Below are 25,637 nucleotides of genomic sequence, written 5' to 3' on the forward strand. Positions count from 1 at the left end.
CTTGCTGCCCTTTGGGCAGGGGGCTGGACTCGATGATCTCCCAAGGTCCCTTCCAGCCCTAATGTCTATGAAATCTATGAAATCTGGATCATCAGGTTTCTAACAACTACTTGAAGATTCACTTATTAAATTCTCATTCCCACACATCAAATTGGTGCCTCAGTGGTAAGCTGATAACAAAGCTTGTTTGCTCAAATGGAGGTAGTTTTAATCATCAGACGCCCTTTGCTGAGCCCCTTTGAGCGGACAGCCCTAAAAGAGGTCTGATTGTCCCCACCAGCCAGTGCGCACTGCTATAAACAGATAATATAAGCAAAAGAAAAAGAAAAATCAACAAAAGCTTCCTACTGCAACAAGCTAGTCAACATTTTCCTTGTTCAGTCAGGATTTCTCACCTGTATCCTCCTGCCCCACTTTGGAATTACCACTAGGCCACAGACACCCTAGCAACTGGCTGTCACAGGAATGGAAACCAAACCCCGAGGAAACCTTCCCGTGGTAGTTCTTGCTGCACAAAGTGGTTTGCAATTCTGGGAAACTTGTGAACAGCTTTTGGGAAACCACAGGCCTTCAGCTGAAAAGGCAATCACCCAGTGGTCCACAAAATAATTTGATTTCTGCTTCTGAAAATTCCACCGATAACCAGGAAAATCTGTAAAGAGGTATATCACCTCCACAGAACAGTTTCCAAATCCAGGCACTGGCATTTATATATATATATAAAATGGAGTGCTTTGGAGAGCAAATACTTGAAGCTCTCAGAACAAACACAAACTGAAATCTTATCCTGGGCAACTGGTTTAGAACAAGGAACATCCCCAATGCCCAGATCTGGACAAGCCCCTCAGAGGGTCCTAAGGAACATTTATGAAAATCAGAGGAAGTCTAGAAGGAATGTGGGCAGTTGAAACATCTGGTCAAAATGTAGAGACACTACTTTTCTGAAGAGGCAGTCAAGTCAAGTCAGTCCCGAGGCTGCTGCAACCGTTGGGAGACCTTAGATGCTGTGCATCATTGGTATTTCTTCGGGCAGAGTGATGGGTGGTACCCATCTCCTCTCCAGGTATGAACAGCTGTTGGCTCACAGGGAGCTCATCCACCCTTTGACAAGTCTTTTTTCTAGTCCTGCTGGGTGCCCACAGACCATCCTTGCCCCAGGCTAGCCCAACAACCCAACCATGGAACAGGCTGTATTGGTTTACATGGTACCAGAAAGCAGACCAAGAGAGGCCTGGCCAGACAGAGGTACCTATCAAGGAGTCATCTATGACATACCTGACACAGACTGACCATGAAAGCTATCACTGGACTGGTGATAAAATAAGGAACAGAAGCTATTAGTTGCTTGAAATGGGAAACAGGTCTACAATGCTTTAAACTGCAGCACTGACAGTACAAATTGGCACTTGCAGACTGGCTTCCTGGGGAAGTAATGAAACCTTGAGGCATGTTCCCATCAGAAGAGTCTCAGTTCCACCAAAAATGTGGCCTTCACAGTCAGTCAGACTGGAGAGAACAAACGCTGGGTGAAATTGGTCTTCCCTCCTTTCCTAGAAAACAGTCCTGAACAAACATCAAGTCTCTGGGAAAGGAGTCGTCATTCCTAGGTCCAGAGGGTGGATGAAGGGGAACGCAAAGATCTATGGAAAGACATTGTTCTGAGTCTGCCTGATGAATGTGAGGGTTTTAATTTGATTTGGAAGAACTAAACTTTAGAACAAGGTTCTCTCTAAGGGAGGAAGATGCAGAAACCCATATTCCCCCAATCCCTCCTTTTTTTCCCCACTCCAACCCTACCCTCCTGGGACAATTCCTTGATTATGACATACACAGTCATTTGAATAAAGGCTTGAGCAACTCCTTGCAGAAACTGCAGTGCAATCCCTTTCTTTGGGATTGTCTGGTTTCAAAACGGTGAAAACTTTGCCGCTTCAGCAGATACAGCCTTATCTGCTGCCCCTCAAAGAGACAAGGGAATGCCTTTTAACAACAAGACAGGAAAGATAAGGAACAGAGAAGAGCAAAGCTGGACCTAAATATTCTTACAACAGGGCTTCCTTAATGCAGATGCATGGTGCAGGATTGCAGGAACTTGGATAACCATGGGAGCTGGCAGGCTAATTGCTCTCATTAAATGCCCTTGGCGATGTTGCTAGGAAGTAACCTGCTGTCAGGCTCAGTGAAATGAAAGGTTAAGCAGGTCTTGTGTATGTGAAGGGAGAATGGAAGGGAAAAGTCTGACTCCAATTCCAGCAGTTCTTGTGATCGGCTCTGCTGTGCTGCTGAAGGCTATCAGCAGATCTAATGTTAACAGCCGACTGGATCAGAGCACGCTGGCCTACAAAGGGCTAAAACAAAAAAGTTACTGTACTAACACACTAGCAGCATATAGCCTGCCAGACAGTCCTTGTTATCACAAAATCCTAGAAAAGAAGGCCTTTAAAGGACCTCAGAGGTCACGTCTAGTCCAACCCCTTGCTCAAGGCAGGATCATCCCTACCCAAATCCTCCTACACAAGTCTCTGTCTAACCTGTTCTTAAAATCTTCAGGAAAGACCCTCATGCAAAACAACCAGGAACACACATCAGAAACACCCCAGGTGAAGCAGGGAAAAACCCATCAACATCCTGCTGCTGCAAGGAAATAATCTGTTAACATACACCCCCGAGATCCAAGGAAAAGGGCCATGCCCCTGCTGCAGAGGGAAGCAAGAACCCTTCAACTCCAGCTCCCTTAATGGTCTTTAGGCCTTTCCCGGAACAGAAACACCTGATGATTACAGCAGCTTGAAAGAGGGAGATTGGTAATTAGGAAGAATCTCCACTTTCTCAAAGAGGTCCCTGGATGCTGTATTTCAGGCTAATCAAATGAAAAAATGCACCTTAAGACCTCTAAGCTTGCTGCTTCCCAAGCAGCAGGACCTGCTACCGAATTCCCAGCCCAAGCAGCTTAAGGCTTGCCTATGACAGGACTCAGCCCTTCCCACCCCCCATCCCAAGGCAGCACCTGGGGCTGCAACCCCCTCTCCAGTTATGCTACTGTAGCTCTCTCTCACTGGTGAACAATGAAGAGAGAAAGAAAATGTGAGAAGGTAAACAAACATTTAAAGGAAATGAAACTACACAGAAAAAAGCCGATCTGCAGAAAACTGCAGGAGCAATGAGAGAAAAGGAGAAACGGAGAGTAAGACCTCAGGTGTTCTCTACCCACGGATGCATGGGTACATCTTTCATGCATTCCCTACATCCTGGAAGGTGCTCTCCTTAACGTGACCTCAGCAATGCCACTGGCTCATGCAAGACTGATGAATTTGGAGTACTTTTCAGTATCTGCTGGACATAAAAGTTTAAATTCATTTTTCATGAGCATGAATGTCCAGAATGATACACATCATTCCAGGTGAGGTCTCAACAGGGTCTTACATAAAGGCATGAATGCCTCCCTTCGACAGGAGGATACCATCAATACATCACTCTTTCTACCCAGGAGAGCAGACAAAAAAACAACAGATGCTCCCTGTGCCTAAAGAGGGGTGTTTGTACCCAAAAGCTTGCAAAGAACAATTTCTAAGTATTTAGTTGATCTAATAAAAGATGTCATGTTTACCCAAAGAACCTTGTCTCTCTTCAATAGAAAGGCCCCTCCCAACATATCCTAAATCACATTTACCTTAGTGACTCGGTCATCCTAAAATCAGTTAATCTCTCCTCCTCCTCCTCTCCCACATCCAGCCAATGAGCCCCAGATATCTGACTTCACTCTTTATATTACTGAACTACATCCCACTTCTGTTACTCCAGAACAAGGTCTGACAATAGTTAAACAAATGACCCACAGGCTGGATCTGGCCTGTATAGTCATATAATCTGGCCTGCAGGTCACTGGACTGACTCCATGTGCTGGCCCCATCCCCACATGCATGCAGCACAAGGGCTGGACCCCATGCCGTATGTGCTAAAGGTGGCACAGGGGGCAGGTCAGGGGCAGTGCACACAGCCCGAGCCCTACACCCCTTGTGCTATGCAGAGTGCTGGGTCCAGTCCCCACACTGCAGGCAGCCCATCCCCGTGCCAGCCCTAGAGGCTGTGTGCACAGCGAGCCCTAAGGCCAGTGTGCTGCAGGTAGTGTGCAGGGCTGGACCAGCTGCATGCATTGCAGGTGACACAGGGGGCTGGCAGGGGGCACATACTCCATGCAGCACTCCACTGGACCCAGAGACAGCGGACAGGGCCAGTCAGCAGGGTGCCACATGAAGCAGGTGCTTCGTGCCATGTGCAGCCAGTCCAGCCCTCCATGTTGCAGACAGCAGGCACCAGCCCCTGCCACTGCCGGACTGCATGCAGCGCCCTGGACAAGCCCCTGTGCTGCCTGCAGTGCTGGGTCCAGCCTCCATGCCACAAGCAGCACATGACCCATGCCAGCCCAGGGGCCTGGTGCGTGCTGTGTGGCACAGGCTGTATCCAGCTGCTCCCCGAGCTGGCCCACAGACTGGCTCAGAGACACTCATCCAGGCCATGGCATTGGATGACTTTGACAACCCAGCTGTACAATATCTTAATGCATCTGCATTGATAGTATCCAACTCTGTGGCATCAGCTAATCTATAACCACGTACTTGTTTCGTACAAAGGCAATTACTACAAATATTAAACAAAATCAGGCTCAATGTAGATCCTCAAAAAACTCCACCCCACCTCCCTCCAGACTCCTGCTTCGCACTGTAAGGCTACCTGGGGCTATAGCTAGCTTCTTACCTTAAATTCCTCTACTGACTCCAGTCTTCTCCAACTGAGCTCACCATTTTGCATGGAGCACTGTACTAAATGCTTAACTAAAGTTTGGACAGAGGAGAACTCCTGCATTTTCTTTTCTGAGAAAAATCAGTTATCTAACCAAAAGTGGCTATCACATAAAGCTGGTACAATCTACTTTTGGCAAATGCATGTTGAGATTTCTCCTGTTTTCCATTTACCTCCATGTCTTTAAATGCCCCCTGCCAGGACTTCACCTTCCCCCACTATTTTTTTAAGTGTCCCAGTAAGATACAGCTATTACTTTCTTCCCTCAGTAACAGATGAGTTGACGTTAAAAAGAAGTTGAACTGCTTCATTAACTGAGAATTTGTGTACAGACTTTCATTTCTGGCTCCTAGCAGCTCTCCAAGGCTCCATTCCTCCACAGACATTACCTCATCCTCAATCAAAATCCTGAGCTCTGCTGTGTTCAGCGCAGGACGAACAACAGATATGAATCTTTTGAAAGAAGAGGGGCCCTCCCCGACAAGAATCAGTATACACAGGGTCGGCTGGGCCACGGTGTTGAATAACAGGCAGACCGGACAGCTGAAATCTGAGTCCCTTCAGAGACATCGTGCTTTCAGATCCTGTGGAGATGTGTGATGGTTTGACGGAAGATTAGGATTTTGCTGGTTCAAAGTGGGACGGAAAACGGAAGTGGAAAAGAAAACTTTTTGTAGGCAATGTGCAGCTACGCAACACATTATGCAAATACTGCATAACCACTACCAATTGAAGCCAAATCCAGAAGAGACAGAGGTAACATCGGTGGGCAGTCTGCATGAGCTGAAGTCAATTAGGGCACCCTTCATTGATAGGGTTCAGCGTCCCCTGGTCACTCAGGTTTGCAGCCTCTGGATCATCTGTCCAGGTGGCAGTGGTGGCTAGGAGCACCTTTAACCAGCTCCATCAGATGAGAAGGCTGCAACCCCTCCTTTCGCATCTGGATCTGGCCACCACCATCCAGGCTTTTGTAACATCAAGGCTAACTACTGCCATGAGCCCTATACAACAGTCCTTGAAGACCATCCAAAAGCTGCAAATGATGCAGAACGTGGCAGCCTACTTTCTGATCTGGGGGTGTTGCCAGAAGCATGCCATTCAAATGCTCCAGAGTCTGCACTGGCTCCCATTTGGGCAAACCTTTTGCAAGTAAGGCTAGGCTGGGATATTGTTTAAGGGTCTTTTTTCCGTTCTGCTTTGGACTCTATAGCTTATTTTAAACCTCTCCTTGCTTTTATAACCTTTTGTTTCTCTTGTTGTGCTCTCTTGGTCACTTATTTTATAAGTTATTTTGCTGTCTTCTGGAAGCTGGCCTGAGCCTTTGTTGGGCAGGCTGGCATCAATCTAATCAATACATAGACAACGCAGCAGGGAAGGGCTCCATGTGTTCAGGATACCCAATAGGATGAAATGGTTGTTATGAAAGGATGAGACTGTCACCCTTTTTAAGCCTTCTGCTCCCCCTTTTAAAAGGCATCAGCCGGGGGCATCTACACATCACCGTATGGCGTGCTCTGGCAACATAGCGATCACATAGGTCTATACGTGATCGGCTGCTATGTCAGTGTCGCAGCACACTCCCTTGTACAGCGGCGCCGCTACAGTGACATAACGGCGAAATCTAACTGTGCACAGCGCGCACGGAGCAGTACAGGCGGTTACAGCCAAAAGAAAGTACTAAAGCTCAGTGACGTGTAGACATGCCCTATAGGGGCAAATCTGCTGTTGCTGTGGTGCATTAACTGTCCACTTAGGATCTGCAAATATTTGGATACTTTGGCACACAATTAACACCAAATGTCCTGATTTTCTAAAGCCTGGGGTTTTCTTTTCTTTTAATAAAAACATACTTTAAAGGGTTGGGGTTTTTTTACTCTAAAATTAAGTATTCTTAGACTTAGTATGAGCTAACAATTAAAGGCTGGGAATTTAATATAAAAGATGACTCGGTCAAATCAAGTCTCCTTTCATCAGGATGGCAGACTGGCTACCACCCCGACATACGACAGCGAATGCTCTCTGACTGCACCTGGTTCCCAAAGGTCCCCGAAGCTCATTTTATTTCCGGGAAGCTTTTATTCACCTCACGTGCACTTTATTAACCTTCTTTCAAACTCAACTGTACTTTCTGAGATCAAGACCTTGTTCTACCTGTGAGCCTGTACCTGTGAGCCCTGATCCCAATGGAGAGTCCAAGCAGTACAAAAATAAAGCCATTTCAGGTCTAAAGATGTTCTTCACTATTGGCCAGGTGGTTTTCCAGTTGCACTGCTAAAGCTTCATTGAGATGGGAAAAAATGGTAATCTAAACACCACTATGACAACAGGGCAGGCAAACAGCCTTGCAGCAGAAATTCCAAGGTTACATTCACAGTAGATTACTGGAATTATTTACTTGCCTCTCCTTTAGCTTGAAAGCTGATCTAAAGTTAAAATTTCAGTAAACACTCTGAGGACTTGTGATTTATCATTCAAAGGGGCGTTCAAAATTACCCTTACTGAATGAATACAATGCCTTAAATTATACAGCAGAACTAGAGTACAACCTCATATTTGATAGAAGCTCTTCCTATTTCTTTTAGTGAACTAGATGCTTGCTTCATAAAGGAGGGAAAAAGGAAAACAAGAGAAACTTGCATTTTCTCCAGGGACTAGAGGAATAGAGAGAGGGCAGGAGACGAAGAGTCTGGCCCTCATTCCAGCTGCAGTGTCTCCTTTTCAATATATTCTTAGATTAGGATCAGCTCAGCCACTTGAGAAATACTCTGGCATCAGAAATCAACTAAATAGGTGCTAGAACGAGAGAAGCTGATTCTGTCTGAAGTGAATCGAATCACAACATATCCCAAAAGCCCAGGATTCTCTGTTTAAACCCTGGCAAAGTGCAGGAAGTTTTGCTCGGTCGGTGGCATTTTGCAAACAGAAAACATGCCCCAATCTGCTGCACCAGAAAAGTTTGGGAGAGAAAAAATTCTAAGCTGCCAAACTTGTTGCCTTCTTTCTCCTAGAGAAAGCCAGACAGAGCAGGCCAGTTGGCAAAACGCTGCACAGCTTTCTATGTTTTCCAGAGACCTGTACCTGCCCTAATCATTCAATGAGCTGGCACACAACATCTCCAACTAAAAATAACCCATTTTTAAATCTGAACCTGTTACCGAGCTTGTATGGGTTCAAGACCTTTTCCACATCTACAGGGAAAGTTTGCCTATCTATAGGAAATGCCCCTGTCCTTTCCCATTTCCCCACTTCCCCAGGAAAGGACAGCCCATCAAAACTGCTCCTCCTTCGGCACGCTGCCAGACAGATCTCCCTGCCAAAGGCTTAGCAGCACTTCTGACCTACAAAGCCATTCCCCCTCCTCTCTGGCTCCCTGCACTGCCTCCTCCCAGGCTGGGGGCAGATACTATTCACAGATGCCCCTCAATGTCACTTGGCTCCCTGGGGAGAAGAAGGGGAGCAGAGTGAACCCCCAAAAGTAAGGAAGAAAGAGCAGCAGAATCTAAAGAGGTGCGTTTCAGCCTTTACCATCAATGATGACTCCCACTGAGGGGGTCACCGCGCCTTTGGCAAGAAGCAGAGGAAGCTGGAAACTGGGTGGATCTGCTGGAGAAACAGGAGGGAGAAAGGTAAGCAAATCAGAGTACACTGATGGCACAGAGCCATCCAGCTGTTCTCCTCTGCTAGATCCCAAGTATGAGGAGTACAGAGTAGCTCTTCCTATTTGTGCTGTGTACTTCAGCATGGCCAACAACTGCTTTAAGGCCTCATCCAGACTCAGGATTTCAGTGGCTGAGCAAGGTAGTTGGGGTTACAGGCCAAGGAAATCTTTTCTGTGAAGACACTACTTTGGCGTATGGACTTTACTCTGCCTGAAAACGGGGTAAAAGTCATGGCTGCAAACAGCCTTGCCTCTCCAAAGTAGCTGGGCCCTACCTAGGGAAAATGACCTAGCTGGCAAAGGGCTATTCTATGCAAATGTAATGTTTTGCCTAAAAATGTCAACCTATATGCTATTGTACAAGTCAGCTGCAAAATAACAAGTCTGGCCAAAAATGAATGACAGGCACACTGACCTTAAACCCACCCAGTTTTAAACAGTTAAAAGGAGTTTCAGATACTACTCCTGTCTTTAGGACTGACTGCCAAATATGCTCCTCCTCTTTTCTTCTGTGCAAAAGCACACAAATAGGGAAAGTGAGCGTCTCTATGGTGGAAGCAAATCAAGTTTCAGAGGGAAAAAAAACTGCCTTTCAATTCTTTCAGTCATAGTAATAACAAGTAACAAACTGTCAGACAAACAGGCTTTAGGCTGGATGGTCTTTAAAACATATGGAGTGATAGAGCTGTAAATACATTATATGATAGGATATACCTGGCATTTTAATTCATGGAAATCACAGAGAAGTAGGGCTGGAAGGGACCTCAAGAGATCACCTAATCCAACCTCTCTGCCTGAGGCAGGAAACATCTTGTGTCCTGTAGGGGGATCGAACCTGCAACCTTGGTGTTATTGGCACCGTGACCGACAGCAAGGAAGGATTCAATGTTGTGTTCAACTGTACTCTTCAATAGTCTGTTCCTCAAAGACAGTGCTTTGTTTCTGGAATTTTTTTAATCCTCCTTTGCATTGCAAAAACTGAGATGCTTGTTCCAATGAGGTATCATTCATACAACAGGCATAAGGAAAGTTAGTGTGATCCACTGAATGTTTTCTTCTTTAAATGGTAGAACCAGAAACAGCATGCACTTCAAACTGTTGGCCTGTATCAACAATTATTAATAAACCAGTATTATGTTGGCTGGAAGAATACTGAATATCTTATTGCTGTATGGCTATTTTAAATGTACTAAATATGCTTCCAGCAGTTGTGATTCGCAGACTTCCAGAAACATTTCACAGAATCACAGACAAGGATGGTGGAAGCGAGCTCAGGAGGTCACATCTAGTCCAACCCCCTGCTCCAAGCAGGACCAGCCCCAACTCCACCATCCCAGGCAAGGCTTGGTCTAGCTGAGTCTTCAAAACCTCCAAGGATGGAGACTGCACCACCTCCCTGGGGAGCCTGTTCCAGTGCCTTACCACCCTCCACAGGAGAAAGCTTTTCCTAATATCGAACCTCACCTTCCACTGCTGTAGCTTGAGCCCATTGCTCCTTGTCCTGTAATCTGCCCCCAGTGAGAACAGCCCAGCTCCATCCTCCTTGCAGCCCCCCTGCAGGGAGGTGAAAGCTGCTATTCAATCCCCCTCGGTCTTCTCTTCTCCAGACTCAATCAGCCCAGTTCCCTCAGCCTCTCCTCACAAGTCCCGTCCCCCAGCCCCCACTGGCATATATGGGCCACATGATTATGTCGGCCTTCTGCATGCCCTCCAGAGCTGCAGGTAAAGTAGCTCCAGGTGCTCAGGTCCTTCTCTTCCACAGGACCCGATTGACTCAGGACTCTGCAGCAGCACCAAGGAGAGCAAGGCACGAAATCCAAGGCACCTGAGGGGAACTCTTCCGTTTTGGTCAAGTAATTGTCTATACATATCTCATGAGGGCGTTATCAGAAGCAACGCTCTCAAGACCCGGACATGGACTTTCTGAGTCTATGACAGCTGCGTCAAAGAGAGGCACTACTTCCCGGTCAGGGTGGCTAGGATCTGGAACCAACTTCCAAGAGAAGTGGTCCTGGCTCCTGCCCTGGGGGTCTTTAAGAGGAGGCTGGATGAACACCTTGCTGGGGTTGTTTGACCCCAGTACTCTTTGCTGCCATGGCAGGGGGTCGGACTTGATGATCTACTCAGGTCCCTTCCGATCCTAGAAACTATGAAGCAAGTGCTGAAGCTCATGCCCTCTACCAAGGAGTGGTGCTGGGACAACATATGAACTGAACTGCAAGCAGGGTCTATTGGGGGTTTTAAGGGTCTGAGGCTGAACAGCCCTGATCCAGGGTGGTCTCACCCTTTAAGTGGGCCAGATGGGCTCCTACCCAGGACCAGCTGTGGGTGACTACCTGGCACTTAAAAGCCCAAGAGAGCACCCTGCTTGAGCTGGCAAAGATTTGGACTGGCAGAGAGGCTCCTCTGACAACAAAGCTCACCTTCATGGCAGCAGGCATGCCAGCCCGCTCACCAACCCAGTCATGAAGCTGCATAGCTGCTTGAGCCCTGCTGGGGAGAGCTATGATTTAGTCCAGACAATGTATCACACAGCAAGCTCTAAAGCAGCCTGAAAATACAGAAACAGCCTTTGTGTGAATACAGGAGACCTTCTGCTTGCCCATAAAGCCCAAGAAGAGTTGAAGTCAAGGAGAGTTTCTGCATGGCCTTGCTCTATCCAAAGAGCAGAGACAATCCTGCCAATATACAAAATGCATCTCCCCCCCAAGTGGCTGAAGGTGCAGAAAAGAAGCCTGTCTGGTGGATCGCTCCAATCCCACCAAACTGCAGGACTTGAGACATGACCCGTGGTCAAGGTCGAGCTGCCCCTTTACACTGAACTCTCTGTGGTGGGTCAGTCAAGAGGACTTGGATCTCTCCTATTCCTCAGAGCAAAAGCCACTGAGGAAAAAGTACTTACAGGCACAAAGGGCAAAATATCAGGGGTTTGTTAACCCTGCTAAGATGACACCAGGTGAGGACGAGGAGAAGTAGCTACTAAAGGGATTTCATGGTGCTGATGAGAAGCACTTGGGGCTAGCCTGTTATTTACGACAGTAGCTTCTGGTGACTTTAATAAAGACAAGCTTCCGTGCAAATGGGGAATTTCTTCCACTCGGCTGAATGAGTCCGGTCCCTTCAGTGGACGTATTAACTACAAGCCAGAACATCCTGTTAGCCACCCAGACTCCAAGCTTCCAGGGACAGCAATGTTCAGTCCATGTGCAGGGTGCCCAATACACACGTGCAACCATCCTGAGGTTCCCGAGGACCTGCCGCTCACCACTGAGCCAAGCTACCCTGAGAGACAGGGGAGGGAGTCCAGGCACATTTCTAAACTGTGGCAGAAGATTCAAAGTAGAGTAGAGTTTGTCATAAATGTAAAATATTGTTTAAATATTGTTTAAAATATGGCAGTTCATCACTGTTCAGGGAGTGGCACCAGTTGTGATCAACTTCTTGTTTCAAAAGAAATCTCAAATATCCCATTATGACCATCTCACAATGAAAACTGTCGTTTGGTTTGCAGATTTTTGGACCCTCCAAGTAGAGCGCTGAAGTCAAAATCAAAGCACATTTCAACTGAGCCAAGCCAAATTCCACCCCCCTTCAATGGTCACTTGGAGAAAACCTGAGATTGACTCCTCCTCCTCATCCCAGTTGGCAAAAACATTTCTGACCACCGCTAGAAAAGTGCTTCAGCGCCACGTGCTTCAGCTGCCTGAAGTGGAAGACCTAGTTTGTTTGTTTTTTGCCAGCAGCCTTAGAGTAGAAAAATGGAACTACACTAACATGCACATCAACTACAAGTGGAGAAAAATCAGTGTGCTGGCTGACACCTGCTTGGGTTTGGTTTCTCAGCTGTAGACAGCAAAAAAGGAAATGAAAGCCTGTTGCAGCCACTTGCTCTTGTGATCCTTTGCTATGGCTGTGGGGAGCAGGGGGAAAGGGAGGTCAAGAGTTACTACTGCTCAAACAAAATACAAATCTCAGGCCCATGGGGGATAGGCAGGTACCAGCAATGGATTACATGTGGACAATCACACAACAAACACCACTTAATTTTGGAACAAGACCAAATCATGTATTACATTTAGACTTTCCAAAAAGACAGTATAAGCAATACAACAGAATATACTAACGAGTCCCAATAACAAGCCTTTTTGATAATAAATAGGTCTTTGACTTAATCTGTTCACAGAGGATGATTTTTTATGCATTTTTCATTAAAATAAGCATTTTTTTCCCTCCATCTGGCAACAAATGGTCTTAAGCTGGAACCATCTGTATTTCTCCAACTGTGGGCCAGGACATGAGAGGAGTTATAGTAAATCTACAGGGAATCACAGATTTTATGCTTTTGTCTATTTTGAGACCTATACATTTGATAATTGTGTATTTCCTAAACTCTCACAGCTTGTTCACTAGGAAACCAAGAGAGAAACTTGAAAAGATTTAATAAGTTTTCTTTTCACTCCATCACCAACCCTCCTCCCCCACACTTCACTCCATCTCCAACCCCCTTCCTACACTCACCCTCCAGCCTCAAAGTTTTGCATAAGACTAGGTACAACTGTACCTGGTATTTATATAAAATCCTCAACTAAACAAGGAGAGCACAAAAAGAGATGAAGGAAGGAATTAAAATATCCAGCTTCCTAAAGGCAAAAATAAGTCCATGCAGATTTTCCCTGATGGATATGGTGCTTAGTGCATCCAATCTGCCTAGCACAAGTCAAATCCCAGTAAATGAATCCAACATAAAAAGTACATTCTGCAACTAAGAGAGTGCTCCTCTGATAAGAAACAAGTTCAGCAGAGTTTAAATTACTTTTTAAGCAGACAAGTACACACTTTCCCTACTCTGATAAATCAAATAGCTGCAAGGATTTTTCAGACTTTCCAAAAGAAGTCTGGACCGGGACCAAGTGGGAAAGGTTGAGCCCCGAGAGGAGTCTGATGAATTGTGAGTGAACGAGAACAGGGCAAACACCGTTGTCTCAAAACGTACCTCAAGCAATCTGGGCTCGGAAATAACTCGAGAATGCTGCGTTTCTGTCAACAGCTGAGAAGAGGCATGACACAGTCCTTCAAATGAGCAGCTAAATCCAATTTGCATACAACGCCAACTCGCTTTATGGCCCTGAACAATTCACTTATCCTCCCTGAGCCTGAGTTTTCCACCCTCATATTGGAGCAAACACCTCCCCCCGCCCACAAAAGGATGCTGGTAATGATTAACATTGGTAAATACACGTTTAAGATAAAAGACCGCAAGTGCTGATATGCAATCACCAGTCTGCCTACATGGGGTCGGGACAGGGGCTGTCACCCCAGTGGTCTTCTACCTACTTGAATTCCCAGAATAAGACTGCTTATACCCAAGACACAACCTCATATGTTGCGCTAACCTCCTCCGGCTTGGCTCTCCTCCACTACACTTCAGATGCAGCTGGGAAGAAGGCTAAATCAAGGCATAAGCATAACAAACCATGCCTCGAGCCTTCCAGAGTCATGTGATGGCATGAGAGCCTGCACATTCATTTTCAAAATTGTTTCTTGTCCTTGTGGTTGGAAAGAAGTTTGAGAGCTCAACTGATACAACTGGATGCAACCGCCTGAGCCTGCAGGCAGCACGCAGCAAAAGGAACGGCAACAACAGCCTGAGCTAGAGAAGAACAAGGACAGGAGCCCAGACTGGTCGTGGGGGGCCTGAAAGCCCAAGACTGTTCACCTTTCATGGTGGTCAGATGGTCTTCAGACTTCGCTGATCACTCAGATGAGGGCAGGGAGGGACCAAAACCATGCTCCCAAACAATTCTCTGTCATGAAAGAGAACTATTGCTCCCAAGAAGTCCTATAAAGAAAACCTGCACAATCTTTCATTTCGTTTCCCTTGTTCTTTGATCAACAGTGCAGTGGTTAGCACGAGTGACCTTTAAATAATCATCATAAAGGATGTGACTTGGAGCCACTGAGATGAAGTACTCAAACCTCATGTACATGTACATGTGTGATAAAAGCTGACACGAAAGAAGGAAGTCTCACTGAAAAAGTTACCAGTGCAGGGACGTGCACACCAGTCCTGCTCTCAAATTATGTCATCTGGGTGACTTGTGACTTCTCTGGAACAGTCTCAAGTTTTCAGCTCACATCTAGAATAATATGAGTGGGTTTTTACACTGGATCCTAAGGAAGCTTTTTTTCCTTCTCTCTTCTGACCCTGAAGCTGTTGCATTTCCAGCAACCGTAACAAAAAATACGGCTTCACGCCTTTAATTCCTTGAGAATACCACCTGCCTGCTTTAAAATGCCACCTGCTTTGGTTCTAAAAGCTGTCTTGGGTCAACTTAAGTATAGACAATATTTTGTGTCCACCCCCGCCCCCATAATATTTTAGTACTTGAAAATAGTTTACTACCTTAGGCCCATCAGGGCCCAAGGAAGACAAAATGTGTACCTGTGAGAAACTTTGGTCCTACATAAGCTTTGCAATTCCATGCAACCCCAAATATCTCTGGGTTTGAGAATAACAGACAGCTTCAGGGTTGCTCCTTTTAGCAGGCTGGGAGGTCCTGTGCATCAGCTCAAGGATCTACAAGTTATTGGTAATAGAATCGGTCACATTAATATCCAAAACCAAACACGAAACCAAGCACTATGTAAATTTTCCACTGCTTATTAACATCCTGCTTTAGTCGGCTGTACTAGAATCAAAATCTTGAATATAATCTCTGTGTACAAGCTTTTCCCCCCACCAGCTGCAGCAGTCAGTGGAGTAAAGCACAATCAAGTCCCACAGGTGTCGTTTCTTGATGAGATTCTGCACAGGCTTTTGACTTTGCTCACTCAGTTTTGCTGCTGCTCATCAAAATTACTGGTTATTACAATCAAAACTACTCTGCTCGACGCAATTCTCCAGCCCAGCGAACACTGTACAACCGAGAAGCAAGTGTTCTTTGCAGCGATAAGACTGCCACCACCAGGAATCTTTGAAATGATCCTTCCCTTTCAAAAGGAAGAAAAAAAGCAAAACAACACGGCCCGCCCCCCACAGTAGCTGCAATTCATGCCTGTTTTCAGAGCACTGTGCGGCAAGTGTGACTGTCTTTTAAATCTCAGAGCAAAGATGTTTTTTGTAAAGGGCAGTTCATAGCACATGTTATATGCTTCCAGATGGCCAAAGAGGGCTGTCCTGGTTCCAGGGGGCATAAAAGCAGGTAGCAAGAGTTGGCAGAGGTTAGGGAAGGACATGAAAACTAAATTTCCTATAGATAAAATGGGGGTCAAACTAGAAGACCTCCTGAGGTCTCTTCCACCCCTAATTTCCTATGAAAATTTTCTATGATAACAAGAGACACACAGTAGCAACAGTAAGCGCCTATACACATACTGAAACTGGTCTGACGCACTGTAATTTCAACACGTTGGAGCAGACTCACTTAATTCAGTCTGCTGGAGCATGGTAATTACTGCACTCCAGCAGCCTTCAGCATCATGTGTATCAGCGACCCTGTGCTGAAAAATGATGGTGCAGGCACTTTAACTAAAGCTCGTTTGAGGTGGGAGCACTTTAACTAAAGCTCAGCTTCATTAGACTTAAGGCACTGCTTGGAAAGCTTTTTGCTTTCAGTCATTTTTGACTTTGGAAAAATATGAAGAGCAATTCTTCTACCGCGAAGAACTGTTCATAGCACATGTTATGTGTTATGAACTCAGTTCATACTGCATGCCCCCGCCACCATTTTTCAGCACGGGGATCCTGATACACATGGAGCTCCAGGTGCTTTAACTAAAGCAGCTCTCAGAGACGTTATAATTAAAGTTCCCCCTTCCCTCCTCCACCCACCTCCTGGAGCACATCTATAAACACCCAATTATTTCTTCTGAGATTTAGATCATCTGCTGCAAGCTTCTAGCTCTCATATTTAGTGTGAGATGCTTAACACTGATTGTAACTGTGATAATTTGAGTGAAAGCAGCTTTGTTCTAGGAACGTTTTCTCTCGCATACGTATGCGAGTCCAAGTGGCTTCCTTCACACTTCCTCCTCATTTGTGGACAAGTAGGATAACGCACGCAGCTCTGAGAACACGCAGGGTTTATTGCTGTTCAACTGCAACATTGTCCTGGAAGTTACACAGATGTGTTATTTTCCTGAACAAATTAAAAATTAAAATCAACGGCAGCACACGTAATAGAGATGAGGAAAACACAAACCACCACCGGACTAGAGGTGTGGTCAAACGGACATTCAGAGCTGTTTCAGAAGAGAGGAAAGGGGGCACTGTACACTAACTGCTACCTGTGCATGGGCCTGCAGAGATACAAACAGAGTAAAACCGCTTCAACCTCACCCTGGCTTCATCCAGCATCAAAACCTGGCTATTTAGCTCACTCTTACCACCAATAGCTCACGCACAGGCAACAAATACAGCATAAGAGCTGGCCTGAAGAGCAGCTCCCCTTCCTTTTTCAAATCATCACAAGTATACACCTGTCCATGCCATGAAACTGGAATTCAAATCGGAGACTACTGTATTCTAGGGAAACATCCTTCCCCTCACCCACATGTCCAGACAGCCTTCATACCTTCAGAGGGGAGGATGAAGTCCAGACTGGCTAATAAGAAATGAGCCCAGTGAGTCTCAACTGGGCTGCCATGGTACCCTAAGGTACCCCGAGATCATTTTAAGGGTGCTCCTCACTGTTAACACTGTTAGGTGTGCAAACACCTACACAATGCACAAAAAAGGCAGAGATTTCAAATAGGTATCTATTCACATAGGAAAACATTCTGCCCTGTTCCCAGGTTCTTTGCGATTGGATTCATAGAGTCGGAAGGGACCTCAGTGAGCCATCTAGTCCTACCCCCTGCCCCTGGCAGGCAAGAAAAGGGTCACCAACCCTGGGGTCACATGATCCCAGCCAGGTGCCTGTCCAGTCTCCTCTTGAAGACCCCCAGGGATGAGGCAAGCACCACCTCCCTTGGGAGCCCATTGCAGATCCTGGCAACCCTGACCATGAAGAATTTTCTCCTAATGTCCAGTCTAAACCTACTCTCCAGTAGCTTATGGCCATTGTTCCTTGTCATTCCAGGGGGTGCCCTGGTAAACAGATCATCAGCTACTTAGTGTTGCTCCCCCCTTACAAATTTGTATGCTGCCACAAGGTCCCCTCTCAGCCTTCTCTTGGAGAGGCTGAAGAGGTTAAGGTCCCTTAGCCTTTCCTCATAGGGCCTGCTCTGTAGGCCTCCAGTCAGGTGAGTGGCTCTTCTTTGGACCCTCTCTAGGTTGTCCGCATCCTGCTTGAACTGTGGTGTCCAGAACTGGACACAGTACTCCAGCTGTGGCCTGACCAGTGACGCACAGAGACGGAGAATCACCTCCCTGACGCGCAGAGAGGGAGAATCACCTCCCTGGCCCTGTTTGTAAAGAACCTATGGATGCACAATTGGCTCTGCAGACTGCTTCATCACACTGGCGACTCATGTTCATCCTGGAGTCAACAGTGACTCCAAGATCTCTTTCTGCCTCAGTGGTGCTGAGAAGGTCGCCCCTCAGCCTATAGGTATGATGGCAGTTCTTCCTCCCTAGATGCAGCACCTTGCACTTGTCCTTATTGAACTGCATCCTGCTGCTCTCTGCCCGCTTCCCCAGCCTGTCTAGGTCAGCCTGGATCTGGTTCCTCCTCTTCAGGGTGTTAGCTGCACCCCACAATGTTGTGCCATCCGTGAATATGGACAGGGTGCTTCCCACCCCCTCATCCAGATCACTGATGAAGATGTTGAACAGCACCAGCCCCAGAACTGAGCCCTGAGGGACTCCACTGCACACATCTTTCCAGGCTGACACTGACCCATCTACCACCACCCTCTGAGTGCAACCCCTGAGCCAGTTTGCTTCACTGTTCTTCATATTTTTCCAAAATCAAAAATGAGTAAAAGCAAAAAGCTTTCCAAGCAGTGCCTCGAGTCTAACAAGGCAGACAACTCCTGAATTCGCTCTATAACTATGGGTAAGCAGAGGGTACTCCAGTGCATATTATGCATATAAAAAAAACGCAGCTAAACAATTTGTCCCAGCTACTGCCCTGACTGTCCCTCTTTGGGTCATGTATCTCACCCTCTTCCCCACCCCTTTGCTTTTTGGCAGGAGAAGGGTGGCCTGACAATACATTGTTTTTCACTAAGTCTATATATTAGGCAGCACATTTGGAGGCTGCTGTGATAAATGGTAGTTTGAAAAAAAAATTGCAGACTTAGAGCATAACATATTTATGTTCTTGAGAAAAGAGAAAGCCTTAAAACTGAGAAATATTGAGAGCGACAGAGACAGAGGCATCCTACATGTAAGTTAACACGCTGTAAACTGATAGACACTGTAAATTATAGAAGCAATGCTATTAAGTTTTCTTTTATATACTAAGATAACCTTTAACTGTTTAACCTACTACATATTACAAATTAAACTAAGATAAACTCAGAAGGGTTTTCCCAGTAATTATAGGATTTTGTGAAGTGCGATTCTGGACAAACAGGCCCTAATGTTTTACAGGCTTTTACATCCTTCAATCGATTTTTAGAGAAACTGTAATTTTCCAGAGATCGAGTGAAGTTGTCTTTCACCCGTTAGTTATTAATAATTTGTAGAGAAGGAATTACTTCAACTTAAGCTTTTATTTGCATGAAAATAAAGTATAGTAGGTACCCAAAGACTCTCATTATCCAACTCAAATGTATTAGTTACTGCACAGAAAAGAAACAATCCTTATGTAAACAGCAGGTTCTCAAATTAAGTTCTGGGATACTTTGTGAAAACCATATAATGAAAAAAACCTTCAAGTATTTACAAGATTATTGCTTCAAGGTCTTATAAAACTTGGTATTTATCCTATTTTGATAAAAAGGAGGAAAAAATTGAATACTGAAATTATCCAAAACATCTTTAGTCACTAAAACCCAACCAGAAAGAAGGAATCACAGACTTGAATTCAACTCAAGTTACAGAGGTGGGTGGATGAGAACAGGATGGGTTTCAATATGGACAAGTGCAAGGTGCTACACCTGGGGAGGAAGAGCTAGTAGCATACCTACAGGCTGGGCAACTCCCTTCTCGTCAGTACAGGAAAAGGATCTTGGAGTCATTATTGATACCAAAATGAACATGGGCCAACAGCGTGAGAACGTGGTCAGGAAGGCCAACCATACCTTGTCGTGCATCCACAGATGCATCATGAGTAGGTCCAAGGTGATTCTCCCCCTCTATTTGACACTGGTCAGGCTGCAGCTGGAGGACTGCGTCCAGTTCTGGGCGCTGCACTGCAGGAGGGATGTGGACAGCATGGAGAGGGTCCAGAGGAGGCCACATGCACGGTCAGGGGGCAGCAGGACAGGCCCTACGAGGAGAGGCTATGAGACCTGAACCTGTTCAGCCTCCACACGAGAAGGCTGAGAGGGGATCTGCTGGCTGCCTACAAACTTGCCAAGGGGGACCAGCAGGCAATGGGAGAGTCGTTGTTCCCCCAAGCACTACCGGGAGTAACAAGGAATAATGGCCATAAGTTGACGGAGAGTAGGTTCAGGCTAGATATCAGGAGGCACTACTTCACAGTCAGGGTGGCTAGGAGCTGGAACCAACTTCCAAGGGAAGTGGTGCTCGCCCCTACCCTGGGGGTCTTCAAAAGGAAGCTAGACAGCCAGCAAGCCGGGGTCATTTGACCCCAGCATCCTTTCCTGCCCAGGCAGGGGGTTGGCCTTGATGATCTGCTCAGGTCCCTTCTGACCCTACCTACTATGAAACTATGAAACTCCAAGTTTAGTTTAAAATAAAGTTTAAGTAAATGAGGGCAGACAATCACAATGAGTATTTCTACTCTGTGCATCAAAAGAGCTGACTTTTGGGACAAAAGGGGAAAGAGGCAGACAACAGGGTGGAGTCTTCAGCGGAACCTCAAAATATCTACCACCAGACTAACTGAAATTAAATAATCATTAAGTTTGCAGATGGCATGTGATTCATTGAATACATTTCTTTGAAAGCTTTGCTATTAGCTCACTGACAGCCACTAGCTTTTATTCACTGTAAGACATTGCAGGTGTTTTAAGCGCAGAACTTGATGGTCAAAAGCAGCTAGTTCAGAGCAGGAAACTGCTGACCACTACGGTTAATTTAAATGTCCCTTTTCAGAAAACAGAGTTACAGCTTGTCTCTTCAGCCACCTATAGATATGTATTTCTGTTTTGTGACAACAGCCCACATGTTCTGTTGCAATATTATTTCCGATTGCCATAAAGTACACTTTATCTCTTTCTCCCTTCCTGCACACACGCACGCAGAGCTGGAGTTCCCAGTTGAAAATACTCACTTAGATAAAACTTAATTACCACCTTCAGCACTGATTATACCTCAGGAGATTTTGACACTGCTGGGCAGTGCAGCTCCCCCCAGACCAATGCAGATAGCCCAGCTCAGTTTCCTTCCCCATATGCACACCAAAAAAGTGAAGAATTTCTAACTGGCTTTGGTGGGTCAGTCTCCCAGGGGCCCCGTTGTGCTGTTTTGATTCCTTCTCTTCTGATGACTCCTGTTCCCTGACTGCAATCTGGACTCAAGCCCTGGCTCCTCAACCTGCTGCTGCCTGACTACAGAACAGAGCATGGAGCACGCACTGTAACCCCGTTAACTCTCATCGTACAGAAAACAGGAGAGCAAAAGGCAGCTACAACCAGGTCCCTTCAGGGAGACCCAGCATCTTCTTGCGTAGCAGCAGAAATACAGCAAATTCTGCTGCAAAAAAGCTGAATTCCACCATTCTGGAAAAATGACAAGTTCTGCAGACAGAACAGCACAGATCACGGGAACCCAGGAACACAAGAAAAGCCATTTACTGGGTCAGACTGTAGGTTTATCTCGTCCAGTCCCCAGCGTCACATGGCGGCAGAAGCCAGACGGGAGAATGAAGTGGGTCTGACCAGGGTTTTTCCCCCACACTGTTTCCCTGGCACTTGCAGCCTTCAGCATTTAAGGTCTAAGAAGTTCTGATTCAGAGGCCATGCCCCCCACTCCCACATAAAATAGGTCCTGATGCCCCTTTCTTTCCAAGAATGGGTCCAATCCCTTTCTGAATCTGGCTAAGCTCTCAGCTTCCACCACATCTGGTGGCCATGAGTTCCACACTTTAATTGCACACTGGATAAAAAGGAACTTCCTGGCATTAGTTTTAAACTCACTGCCTACTGCTTTCATGCTGGGATCCCTAGTTCTTGTATTGTGAGAGACACTCAGTAATAAATCCCTAGGGACTTCCTCTTCACCAGTTAGTGTGTTGTAAACCCTTCTCCTGTCCTGACTCTTTTCTAAACTGATCAGGCCTGGCTCTTTAGTCTTTCCTCATATGGATGCCCCTTACCCTTGCAGCCCTTCTCTGGACCTTCTCTAGTTCTTCTCTCTCTTTTTGGAGGTGTGGGGACCAGAACTGGGTACAGGCTTCAAGGCATGGATGCATCATGGATTTATAAAAGGGCATCATGATACTCTCCATGTTTCTTACAATTCCCTTCTAAGTAACCCCTAACATGTTCGTCTTTTTGATGACTGTTGAGCACTGACCTGATGTTTTTAGCAAACTGTCCACAATGACTCCCAGATCTCCTTTCAGTAACAGCTGATGTATAGCCCAGGACCGCATAGGTAGCTCAGATTATTTTTGCCCAGGTTCATCACTTTACACTTCTCTACATTAAATTTAATCTGCCATTTAGTTGCCCATTTGTGCAACCGTGCCAGATCTTGCTGAAGTTCCTCAGCTGGAAGGGATCTCCCGGGGCCCTGAGAGGACTGGGACAGCAGACTAACTGTTTCAAGCACTGCGCAGATTCTGGCAGAAACCACTGGTCTATGCAAACTTTATTCACATTGTAAAATCACCTCTGCACCCGCACAGACAATTCTTTTAAGTTAATAAAAATACAGGAAATTATTACACAGCTTCTGGTTCTGGAAACTGACCACATTCACCCTCTTTGCCTCAGCTTTGCAATCAGAACTTGCATGGAATGGCTTATCTATGACGGTCCCTACAAGAGTTTCAAAGTCAGCATGCAACTCCCCCTTTCTGTAGATGCCGGCTGCTTTTCTTATACATCTAGAGATGTTACATCTGCTAACTTCAAAATACATTTTATTTGAATGATTCTGTCTTACTACAACTGCCTCCCCCCCCCACCTCCCAGGCTGCCCCAATCCCCCTTCCCCTGTTCCTCTCACTCCCCACCCCCATTGGAAGGTGAGGGGCTTTTTCCCCCCCACATTAAAAGGGTAGAAAAACCTCATTTTCTAATCAAGTAAATCCAGTAGCTTCGTAAAACCCTGTTGTACAAATCAGAACTATCTCGAACAACTGTGAAGGAAACATTCAAGACTAAATCAAATGTAAATAAATGTGCTGTCATTTCCCCAGGTCAGTCAGCTCTGCTACCTGTCCTAATCCTGTTCAGGGCTTTGCCAAGAAACAGCAGAGTGAAATGATCAAGCCTAAGAAGGTTTTCACAACCGCTATACAAAACCCTGGGCAACAGTGAAACTCAATCATGCAAGCTTCATGTTGCTGCTTCTTGGAACAGCTCCAAACTGCTCCAGGGACAGACACCCACTGGGAATGAGGGCTTCATCTCCCTTTCAGCAGCTGCACATGCAGAGTTAGGGCTTCAGTTTTTATCAGATGCTTCCCAGCTGAATTTGGTCATAAAGAGCCCACAGACAGCACTCTGGCAGATACCCTAAGTGCCCGCTCCTGAACCTCACTGGTAGATCCCTCCTGCCATCACCCCCTTCCTCTTTACCCACCTCTAGGTATTAGAGATCAGGTACCATTTATCTGCTCTCAATATCGGCATGCATAATACGGTTGTACGTCACAGGTAATAACTTTTAGTTTAAAGAGGACATATCTGTACCTTTTGTAGAAATATTCTTTCAAATACGAAACCTCCACGGGCAGAGAAACATTTGGGTGACGGTTCCTGGAGCGCACTCAGCTTTAGAAAATATTTTCATTCAGTGTGAAGTGTCTCTCCAACCTCCTATTCTGTGAAAAGGAAAAAAGAAAAAATTGTAACCACTTACCAAAAAAAAAAAAAGCCATTGAGAGGTTACTGTCCCACGAAGAATTTCACATGCAAATTCACCCACCAGACAATGCCAGTGAGGCTAAAGAAAACTGGAATGCAAGACGTGTTCCCTAAAACCATTACTGCCAGCAGACTGGGGGCACTCCCTTCGACTGCAATACCTGTGGGTTTAATAATGCCACCAAACACAAACTCTTATTTTGGTTTGTGGCTGTGCAAGGGTTAACAGGCCCTCTTCTCAGCAGCCCCCAGACTCAGCTGTGAAATGCATGCTTCGTTCAAGAACACAGGGTTGTTTTCCTGACATCACTCGAAAAGAAATTTCTAAGTTGTCAAGGAAACCGAAAGGTCGTTTTCTCTTGTTCCAAGAGTAACCGCACCAATAGAATATGTGCATTACACATTCAGGCTGGGGCCCCTATTACTTTAAAGGGACAGTAAGGCATTGAAGCCCAGAACTGAATTTACAATAGTCTGAAAAGGAGTGATTCACTGGGGAGGGCTAAGAGAGAACAGTATTTGGCTGACAGCCTCTTCACTTTGCCATTAAAACCAGGATTTGAACCAGATGCTTCTCCTACACAAGTCAGATTCTTTACCATCCTGTGTTTATGACTATATTAAACTGAAGCTTTAATAACGAACCGATAATATCAGTAATACTGGTCAGGTGTCTCCCTCTTCTGTACCACTCCTGTAAAACTGTGGATTAAAATTAGATAAATACTCTACATAGTTATCACAGAAATCATAGAAAAATGAGGGCTGGAAGGGAGCTCAGGAAGTCACATCTAGTCCAACCCCCTGCTCCAAAAAGGACCAGCCCCAACTAGATCATCCCAGCCAAAGAAAGCCTTGTCAAACTGGCTCTTCAAAACCTCCAAGGATGGAGTCTCCACCACTTCTCTGGGTAGCCTGTTCCAGTATCTCCCCTCCTGATGAGAAAACTTTTCCTAATATCCAACCTAAACTCCCTTGCTGCAACTTGAGACCATTACAACTAGACCATCTTTCAGACTAAAACTTCAGCGGTCATGGAAGTCATAAGATACTGCAATTTATGAAGCGCTTGTGGAAAAAGTGCCATCTCCCCTCTCACCTGCTGCATCACGAGTTAGTTACCTGCAATTTTTCATAACCCCCTCAGAGGTCTCTGAATCATAGCTGCAAATTAGCCATTTTCAAAATGTTATGCTCTTACAATGCATCTGGACTTGATGTTTCTTTCATCTCTTGTAAAATGCAAGATAGAGCAAATGAAGGTGACATCAATCTACTCCACACTCTCTGTTGTGTGAAGTTTTCTTGCTAGGGTGTACCAGCTCCAACTCACCATGCTAACTCAGGGCCTTGTGTGAGATGGAGTGTTTCCAACAAGGGAAGGTGACCTTGTGCCACCAGTAAATGAGCATGCAATCTCTGTGATAGGGCTTTGGAGCTTGCTGAGAAATGCATCATGCTGCACACATGGGAGATCTCAGTATAACTGCCAAGATGGTCCTTACAATTAGGGAAGGACAGACCCAGAGGAGCTATGGAGGCCAGGAGTAAACTGCAACCATATCCAATGTCATTTTGGACTGCTCATCCCGATCGAGTCAGGAATAGCATCAACGGGCTCTCAGAGGAACCCTTCTACCACTTACTCTCCGTGGCCAGAAAACTTACAGCTATACATGGCTTTTTCGGTGTTGATGGAAAATGAGAAAAAAAATGACAAAAAGACAAAGCTTTGAGAGAAACAGAGGTGCAAGGCAAAGATTTTCTATTCCCAGAGCACCTCTGAAGACACTTTTCTGCTACACATCATAAACTGAATGCTTATACTGTATCCACAGGCATGTCTCAGGCCTTTTTGTCAGGCACATTCCTGTTTTTACAAGTACAGCATGAATATATCTATTTTTTAAAACCTGACTTCTGGATTAAAAGCACACCCTCCAAGGAAAACAGAGCTATATGGAGGTCCTCTGAAGAAGGGGCCAAAGTGATCTGGTTAGAGAAAAATAAACCCACTATGGGAGGAATCATGCCAGCTAACTGCTTAGGGGACCTTCTCCTGACTCTT

The 25,637-nt window shown here is 45.8% G+C and overlaps 1 protein-coding gene across 3 annotated transcripts in view; it reads right to left on the reverse strand.

Moving 5' to 3' along the window:
- PPP6R2 (protein phosphatase 6 regulatory subunit 2) overlaps positions 1-25,637 on the reverse strand; it is a 142,183-nt gene that overhangs the window by 79,733 nt on the left and 36,813 nt on the right. For 2 of the 3 annotated variants that reach the window (XM_019543840.1, XM_019543842.1), the window contains exon 2: positions 23,396-23,526. The gene's annotated coding sequence lies outside the window, so the exon portion shown is untranslated. Of the gene's footprint in view, positions 1-14,900; positions 14,993-23,395; positions 23,527-25,637 lie in introns of those variants that run through there. The other variant, XM_019543841.1, reaches the window with a different exon arrangement.

Source organism: Crocodylus porosus, unplaced genomic scaffold (assembly GCF_001723895.1).
Source record: "Crocodylus porosus isolate Cpor-Errol unplaced genomic scaffold, CroPor_comp1, whole genome shotgun sequence".
Lineage (NCBI taxonomy): Eukaryota > Metazoa > Chordata > Crocodylia > Crocodylidae > Crocodylus > Crocodylus porosus.